The sequence below is a fragment of the Kogia breviceps genome, chromosome 10, assembly GCF_026419965.1.
Source record: "Kogia breviceps isolate mKogBre1 chromosome 10, mKogBre1 haplotype 1, whole genome shotgun sequence".
NCBI lineage: Eukaryota > Metazoa > Chordata > Mammalia > Artiodactyla > Physeteridae > Kogia > Kogia breviceps.
In genome coordinates this window covers 81,566,197-81,574,199 of record NC_081319.1, presented here as the reverse complement: position 1 = coordinate 81,574,199, position 8,003 = coordinate 81,566,197, and the positions used below count along the sequence as shown (strand labels likewise).

The window sequence follows — 8,003 nt, the reverse complement described above, 5'->3', positions numbered from 1 at the left end:
CTCTGTGGCAATTAGTTAAGCCTGCTAGCTATGGTAATGCAGTGTGAAAGCAGCCATTTAGACAACTCATAAACAAATGGGTGTGGCTGAGTTTCAAGACAATTTTAGTCACAAATGCAAGTGGGGGATGGGACAGGTTTGGTCCACACTGTAGTTTGTTGGCTCTTGTTCTAGGTGGTGAGCCAGATTCTTGGTTTTATCCAAATGTAGCTTCCTGTGGTGTGATGATCTGACCGAATTTAACTGGGAAGTGTTATCTTCTTACAGTAAAAATCAATATACAATGGAGGGTAACAAATAAAAATATATATTAATCAATGGTCTGTAAGACATATATTTCCTGCTGGACCAGAGTAACACAGGCTCCTTGACCTGGGAGCAAAGTAAGTTCCTAGCGGATCTGGTGCTTCTACATCCCCTTGGAAGTTATCTCCTATCTACTGGCACTGTGATCACAGCTTAGATAGGAATTTGGGTGGCATTTACCTTTGGGGCTTCAGGCAGTACTCTTTCTCTTGGTCTGGGGGCCTGAGAATTGCCTTGGGAATAGAGTCATCAACAACCTTAATTCCTCATTAATTGGTTGAAGGTTTTGCCCTCAAACTATTTCCTTAATACTTTCATTGAATTTTAAGCAGACTTTAAACTACTTTTATTGAACGTCAAGGGATAGTAAACAAAGCCAGGGATGTTATTAGATCATGGTCTTTGAGTTTATAACATGCCCAGAGAAATGTGTTTCTCAGAAATAGGTGTTCATTTAATGGCCTCTGCCTTGTTCTCTTCTAGGGAGCAATTCGGAACAATAGGCTGATGGAGTGGGGTTTGGGGGAGTCACTCATCTGCATCTTTGCAATGAGAGGTGATGGCCCCCTTTTCCTGTACTGAACACACAAGATGTTATTTGGGAAGTGCCCAGGCAATAAAACTTGTCTCAGGCTTTAATTTTATCACTTGATAATTTTTCTTCTCTATGATTTTTATTACAACTGATTTTAGCATGGGGCTGGATAATTCAGTTTTTTTTCTGCCTGTGCAAAGACATCTTCTAGTTAACTTTAATTACTTGGAACACATCAAAAGAATCACCCTGAGAAAAGTGAATGTTCTTTCTTTGGCCCAGATTTTCCTAATTTCTGTAGGTCTGGTTTCTCCTATTTTCTTCTGTAGAAGACTATGTCAGTTTCCTCATCAGTAAAATGGAGATCATAATTGTACCTGTGCCATCAGGTATTAAATGAGCGAATACAAATAAATTGTTAATATAATGCCTGGTGCATAGTAAATAGTTAATATATGATGGCAAAAAAAGGCTGTAAGAGGCAGCTAACACACAAATATCTTTAAAATTTCCTACTAAATCTTTTAATGCTTCAGATTCAATACACAGTCTGAGCCTAGAGCTACAACTGCTATTTTTTTGTTTTGTTTTTCTGGATCTTAGGTGCATTTATTCTTGTACAATCATTACAAAATCAGCTCTGGGGTAGTTGCGGGCCCTCACCTCCACCCCAATGTGCAATGGCTCACTGCTAGTGGCCTTCTCCAGGAAGGCCTCCAATCTTCACTTCCAGGCTCCAGAAGAGCAGGATGCAAACACACCCCACTGAGGCCCAGCAATAAAGTGCCTGATGTAGAGTGAGGGGATAGAACCCAGGCCACACAGATCCTGGCTGGTCCCCTAGAACCTTCCCAGGTCCAGTTTGGGGGACTCTTGGACAACTCCAGCAGCTGCAGACAAAGGTCCTGCAGGAAATCCCAGACTAGCTGGGATCCCCCCCTTTCTCAGCGCCAAATTTCCTCCAGCCAGTGGAAAACCTCACTGCTGGATGGCCAAAAAGGGGCCTGGCTCTTTAAAATCCCAGCTAATGGCAGCTGAGTGGAGGGGCTAAGGAAAGAGCTGAAGGTTTGTTCCTTCTTATCAGAGTCCCCCAAACCAAACCCTGGGGGAGTCTATGAAAAAAAATAGCCTCAAGTTTCTAGGAGGAGTTTGGGAAGGGAGCCTCAGACCCTCAGGGAGCTGATCCCCCCAGCAAGGAGTGGGGGCTGGAGGGGCCAGTCTTATGGAGGACAGACCCAGGAGGACAAGACCCAAGGTGGTTGGTGGGAGAGGTGGGAGGGTTCTCAGACATTAGAACCTGACACAGGCAGAAGGATGCTCAGAGAGGGGCAAGGGGTTTGTCCAAGGCCACTCAGGGCAGAGCCAAGACCCAAACACCAGCTTCCCACCCCTGGGCCCTCCAACCCCGCAAATGTCCCAACTTGGCCTCCAGATAGCTCCCACATCCACGAAACCTCCTTCTGGCTCTGGGAAGGGAGGGGGCAACAGAGTTCCCAGCTCCTTGGAACAGGACCCCACTGTCCCAGCCAACAGGAAGTAATTTGGGGGTCCATCCTGGGGCTCCGAACAAAGGAATCATGGGAAAGGACATGTCCTTAGCCTCAGATTACTCAGAAATAACCTGTCTATGCTCAGACCCTGACTGGACAAGAAATACCCCCAACACCCGATTAACCACATAGAAAGAAGCCCAAATCCCTGATTTGGCCAAGAGATACCCCCAGGCCCTGAATGGCTGGAGGATTCACCCTCTTCAAGGCCCAGATTGACCAAAAAACACTCAGACCAGCCTTGATTGGCCAGAGATGGCCCTTGGTCGAGAGGCTGGGTGGAGAGCCACTTCTCCTGTGTCCCTTGTGAGAGTCCCACAGGCAGGGTGACCTAGGTCCAGGCAGGGTGTGGGAGAAGGTGATTCTGTACAGCTGAGCTCAGGATGAGAAGACCCTCTTCTCCGTGATGAGTCTGCAATGGCCTTGCTGCTAGGCTCATTCCAGATGTAGGTGATACTCGTCCAGCCCCTTGGGCTCATAGTAGCGGTAGGGCATGCATTTCTGGTGGGGCTGCTGGCTGCAACAGTTGGGGAGGGGGTGCAGGGGGACCATGCTATAGACGTGCAATCGCCGTGGCAAAACAACCCGTGCTCGACCGCGAACGCGACTGTTCCCTGTCCTTGCCTGTTTCACCCCGGAAGAGGCCCACAAATTGGCGCATGCGGCCGAGAGAGAGCGCGTGCGTACGCGCGCGCGGGACTCGGTGCTGGGCATATTACGCCTGCGCACTGGTGACGCGCGCCAGGCTTCCCTGGGATTCCCGGATCTTGTTTGGGAGACCCCAGAAGATGAACGGAGTTTCGGGGTCCGGCTGGCGAACTCCAGGGGCCCCCGCAGCACACAGTATACATTGGAACGGGCCATGATGCGGAAGGTGGTTTCGTTGCCCGCGTCGGCGGAGGAGCCTGAGGTGGGTGCTTTGTTCACGCGGATTGTGCTCACTGGATCTCGGGCCCAGCTTGGTGCCTAGCAGGTGGCTGAAGCTGGTGACAATCACGTACTGGTGGCACCGGGAAAGCCTCGTTTTCTTGCCAAGAGTGGGGATGGAGCCATCGGTGATGCTCCACTTCTGCAGGCTGACGGATGCGGCCCGGGAGCGTTAATGAAAGACCCCACTGGCACTGTTGGGAGTTTGTTGCTACTGAGAGGCAGGGGACAGAGTCCTGCAGCCAGACCAGGGGCAGGGGTGTGGGGCTACACTGGCTGAGGGGCCTCCGGCAAGTCATGTGACGTCTCTGAGCCTCCGTTTCCTCATCTGCCCCGGGGAGCGCCTGGCCCCTGTAGCCCCCAAGCCCCGTCACAAGGCGCGGAGAAGCCGAGAGCCAGAGCTCGCGCCGCGCCGCTCTGGCCGCCCAGGCCCTGCCGCAGCCTCCGCCCTCCAGGTCCTAGGCCGCCGCTCACACCCAGGGCCCAGGCCTGGGCGGTGGAACAACTGCTCTTGTGTTAACAAGGAATTTTCGTACCCTGTAACAAAGGTTGCCAGTTTTCTCAGCTCCAGATGACAGTCCTCATGACCTTTTCCCCTACTTCAATGTAGACAATTCTGCATAAGTTAAATTTTTTTCAATACCCCATTTCTGGTTCTAAACGCTGTGTGAATAAGAATCATTTAATTGACAGAGATGGAAAATCCCAGTCAAGATGGCTTAACCCAAAAGAGAGTATACTGGGTGAGTTAACATAGCAGTTCAAGGAAGACGGGGTTCAGGCATGGCTTGACCTAGAGGTGTGTAATGTCATTGGAGCTCTAGTTATATATTTCTCTATGAAGTTCCTGGCTCTGCTCTTTTTCATTGATCAGTGTCCTTTCAAGATGGTGAAACAGCTGAGAGAAGTTAAAGACTCACTGGTACTTACCATACTATTCAGAGTGTAAATCCGTTTCATCTGCTCCTGTTAGAAGGATAAACTGAGGCATATTACCGCATTTAGGAGTTCATTTGAGCAAAAACGGATTTGACTTGGGCAACACCAGAACGGAAGTGGTTAGTGCTCTATGGACAGGGAGAGACTTTTCTAGAGAAAGGGCAGAAGCAAAGTAAGGAAATTATTGATTGGCTGCAGCTTTAAGACTAGTTGGCTATTTGTGATTGGTGGTCCTTGGCATTTTGATATCGTAACCTTGAGGCATTTACAGGTTTGGAGTTTGGTTTGCTTATGAAGGCTGCCATGGTAATAGAGCCGCCAACATCTAATGGCCTCCTCGTTTAATTAGTTTGTCACTCATAAGGAGGAGAGGAGTCTCCTTAAGAGGACAGAGATTCAATGTCACAGAAGACAGAGATTTCATTTACCCTGTTGACTGCTTGTGACGAATACTGCAGACTGCATGCAAAAACTCCATTCTTATTCCTCTGTAATATCCTTCACTTCATTTTTGAGACAGGGACATTTAAAACAGTTTCTAAACTCCTTTTCAGATGATGTATTTATGCCAACAAAGCCATCCATGTAAGATTTGCAAGGTGGAAGGAAGCCAGTCTCTACTGTATTGCTTCAGCGAGTTCTGAAGGTAAGCACAGTTGTGGCGATTTTGGTCTTCATTTGTTTGCTTTTGCTGCATCAATGTTATTAGAGTTTCCAGTGTCCGGTCTTGTGCCAGGAGGCAGGGCATAGGGCTTGAATTGTAGTCAAGGTGATGTGATCTTGGGGCCAACAGCTGGCTTCCTCATGCTGGGATCTTGAAGGAAACATTGTGATACTTGAGTCAGCGATCGAACCAGCAGCTTTCTGATTACCCAGCTTTCTGGTAACAGGGAAAACAGCTGCCTTAGCGATCGAACCAGCAGCTTTCTGATTACCCAGCTTTCTGGTAACAGGGAAAACAGCTGCCTTATTAGGCCAATTCTTTTCTGGTGTTCTGGGAAGCATTTCTAAAGACTGAGGCTTGGTCTGGTTCCTTCAGCTCCTCCAATGATTTTGTAAGCTAAGGACCCTGTACCAAATGCCTTTCGGCTTAAACTATCTAGAATAGTTTCTGTCGTCTGCACCTGAATCAATGCCCCGCTATATTCTAAGTGTCTAGAACTATTGTTGATACATTGTACATATACAAAAATTGTTTGTTACCTGGCTGATTTTTACCCCCAGGAATATCTACCCCCAAGGTTCCTGTTTTGTTTTGTTTTTTTTTAAATTGAATGAAATAAGATACCAGTTACTGCCTCAAATTTTAGGACCTGGGTGATGGACTACACTGAGCCCTGGAATTGAGGGTAGAGCATAGTAAACCATATGACTGAGACTGAAGGAGGAAAAATTCCCTAAAGCAATTGAGGTATTTTTTGTGGAGAGCAGGAAATCCTACCAGTGGAGGCAAACAATGAGTATGTACTAGAGAAGCCTGCTTTTAAATAATTGTGTGCATTCCAGGAGATGATACTTGTTTACCTCAGCCAATTCTGTTTGTGAGACAAAAATACCACAGAGGGAATACTGAGAGAACAGTAAAAACAAATTGTTTGAGACAATGCTATTTACACCCCCTCTTTCCCCATTAGCCACTCACCCCTTCTTCAGTAGTGTCAGAATCTCGATTTTTAGCCTGGCGTATTGCTGCCCAAGTTAAAGATTTATTTCCTAATTTTCTTAGCAGCTAGGTACAAACAGGTGACTAAGTAAGGCCAATGAAATGTAAGCAGAAGTTTCGTGTGTGGCTTCCACAAGAATTCCTTACGAGGGAAGAGGCAAACAGCCTTTTGTCCCTTCCACTTTTTCACTTTGCTGGCCTGCAGATGTGATGGTTGGAATTCTGGCAGCCATTTTGGACGATGAGGTGCCCTTGATGGTACAATGGAAAGAGTGGGTCATGATCTCATTATAATTATGGAGCCACTGTGACGATTCTGGGCAGCTGGTTTTCAAAATCCTTTTGTGATAGATAGGAAAAGTTCTAACTTGTTTAAACCAGTGCTGTTTTGGAGGCTTTCTGTTCAATGCAGATGAACTCAATCATATCCAACAGAGATATAGTCAAGTCCTAAGGAATAGGGATGTGACTTTAAATTCTGTAGGGGGATGCACATTATAGACTTAGGAAAGAAGACAGAAATGGAAGAATTGAGCAAAATCAGAGATAAGAGGTGAAGAATGTAGGGCAGTTTTCACAGTGGGAAACAATATCATCTTGTTGTTAATATTTATCTTTACAACTTTCTTTATAGCATCTGAATCTCCTTCCATTTTGTGAGTGTACTATACAGTCACCTAGGCTGAGCCAATCAGACCACTCACCCTGGATCTTAAATCAAAAGCAAATGATACCAGGAAGGGAGAGCAGTAGAAACTTCTTGTTGTGCCAGTCAAAAGTGGCACAACTGTTTTGTTGTGTTTGTTTTGTTTGTTTGTGTTTTGTTGTGTTGTCCTGTTTTGCACAAGTCCAGCGCCAATAATGTGGGAGGGTGCGATGTGGGATTAAGAGATTCGTGGTGGCAGCAGCAGGGTTCCGCTTGGCAGTAGCTCTCCGGTTGGAGTTTGGCTGTGGTTCCGGCTGTGTCGTTGCTACATGATTCCTTCTCTTCTCCAGGCTCCTTAGTAATTCAAATCTGGGTCCTCCCCTTATAACATCTTTAAAAAACTCCTTTTTATTTGCTTACATCAGCCAGAGTCAGTTTGTGTCGATTGCTAAAATGAACTCCTTCTGGTACACATCTTCTAATAATCATGCCGTATGTAATACTGCAAAGACAAGCTTTGATTTAAATAAGAAATTTCAACCTGTCTTTTTTTCTGAATTGATTTTAAATAACATCCATATGTTTCTTCAGGGGTGAGAAGTCTTAGGAGCTTCTTTGATTAGTCTTTTTGCCTTTCTAAATTCGTGTTTCAAAACCAATTCATTTAAACTTGAAAAAGATGAATTTGGATTGAAAGAATAAACCCATATGTTTCAAATGGATTTTGAATTTACCAAGAATAAGACTCCTTAAATCCACACTTGATAAATACCCATCTAAACCTGTTACAAATATGACATTAATGTGTGTGTATTAAAGGAATGCAGAATAACTAGGACATAGTATCTGTATTCAGTGAGGTCAGTCTTTCCAAAATTTGGTCCATTTGTCAAGGAAACTTCTATTAAGTGCCTGGCTCATAGTTGGTCCTTGATAAACGTTATTGATAATTGAATTCGTTAAGAATAATAGGATTACTTTTATGGGATTCTGTTTATGTAGAATTCTTGTACCTTAGAAAGATGGAAATAATTTAGCAGCAGGAGGGTCAACAGCAGGAGAAGATGATATGTGAACTATAAAATTTATTCGCTGATTACATGATGGCTAGTAGATCTTTTAAACAGAGCACAATTCTGCTTTCTGGGTATTTAGCATTTCAGTGTTCATTTCCGAGTGCACACCACCTCCTTCTCACTGCCAGAGTCAATAAGTATTTACTAAATAGGCATACGTGCAAGTTACCTTATCAGGTATACATTCATAGTTTGTACCAAGCATACTGTATTTCATCTCTTGAAGGACCATGCTTCCTGACTGTGCTATAGGTGAGGTATCATTATTTATGGAATGTCATGATTCGTCTCCCTCATATACCTATAGCTTGTTATGTGGATTAAAATTTGTCCTTAGTTTCTTTCAGACATACAGGTTGTC

The 8,003-nt window shown here is 45.2% G+C and overlaps 1 pseudogene; it reads right to left on the bottom strand.

The window, feature by feature from the left end:
- Window positions 1-2,722: 2,722 nt before the first annotated feature.
- LOC131763750 (alpha-N-acetylgalactosaminide alpha-2,6-sialyltransferase 6 pseudogene) lies at window positions 2,723-3,617 on the bottom strand (annotated as a pseudogene).
- Window positions 3,618-8,003: the final 4,386 nt, after the last annotated feature.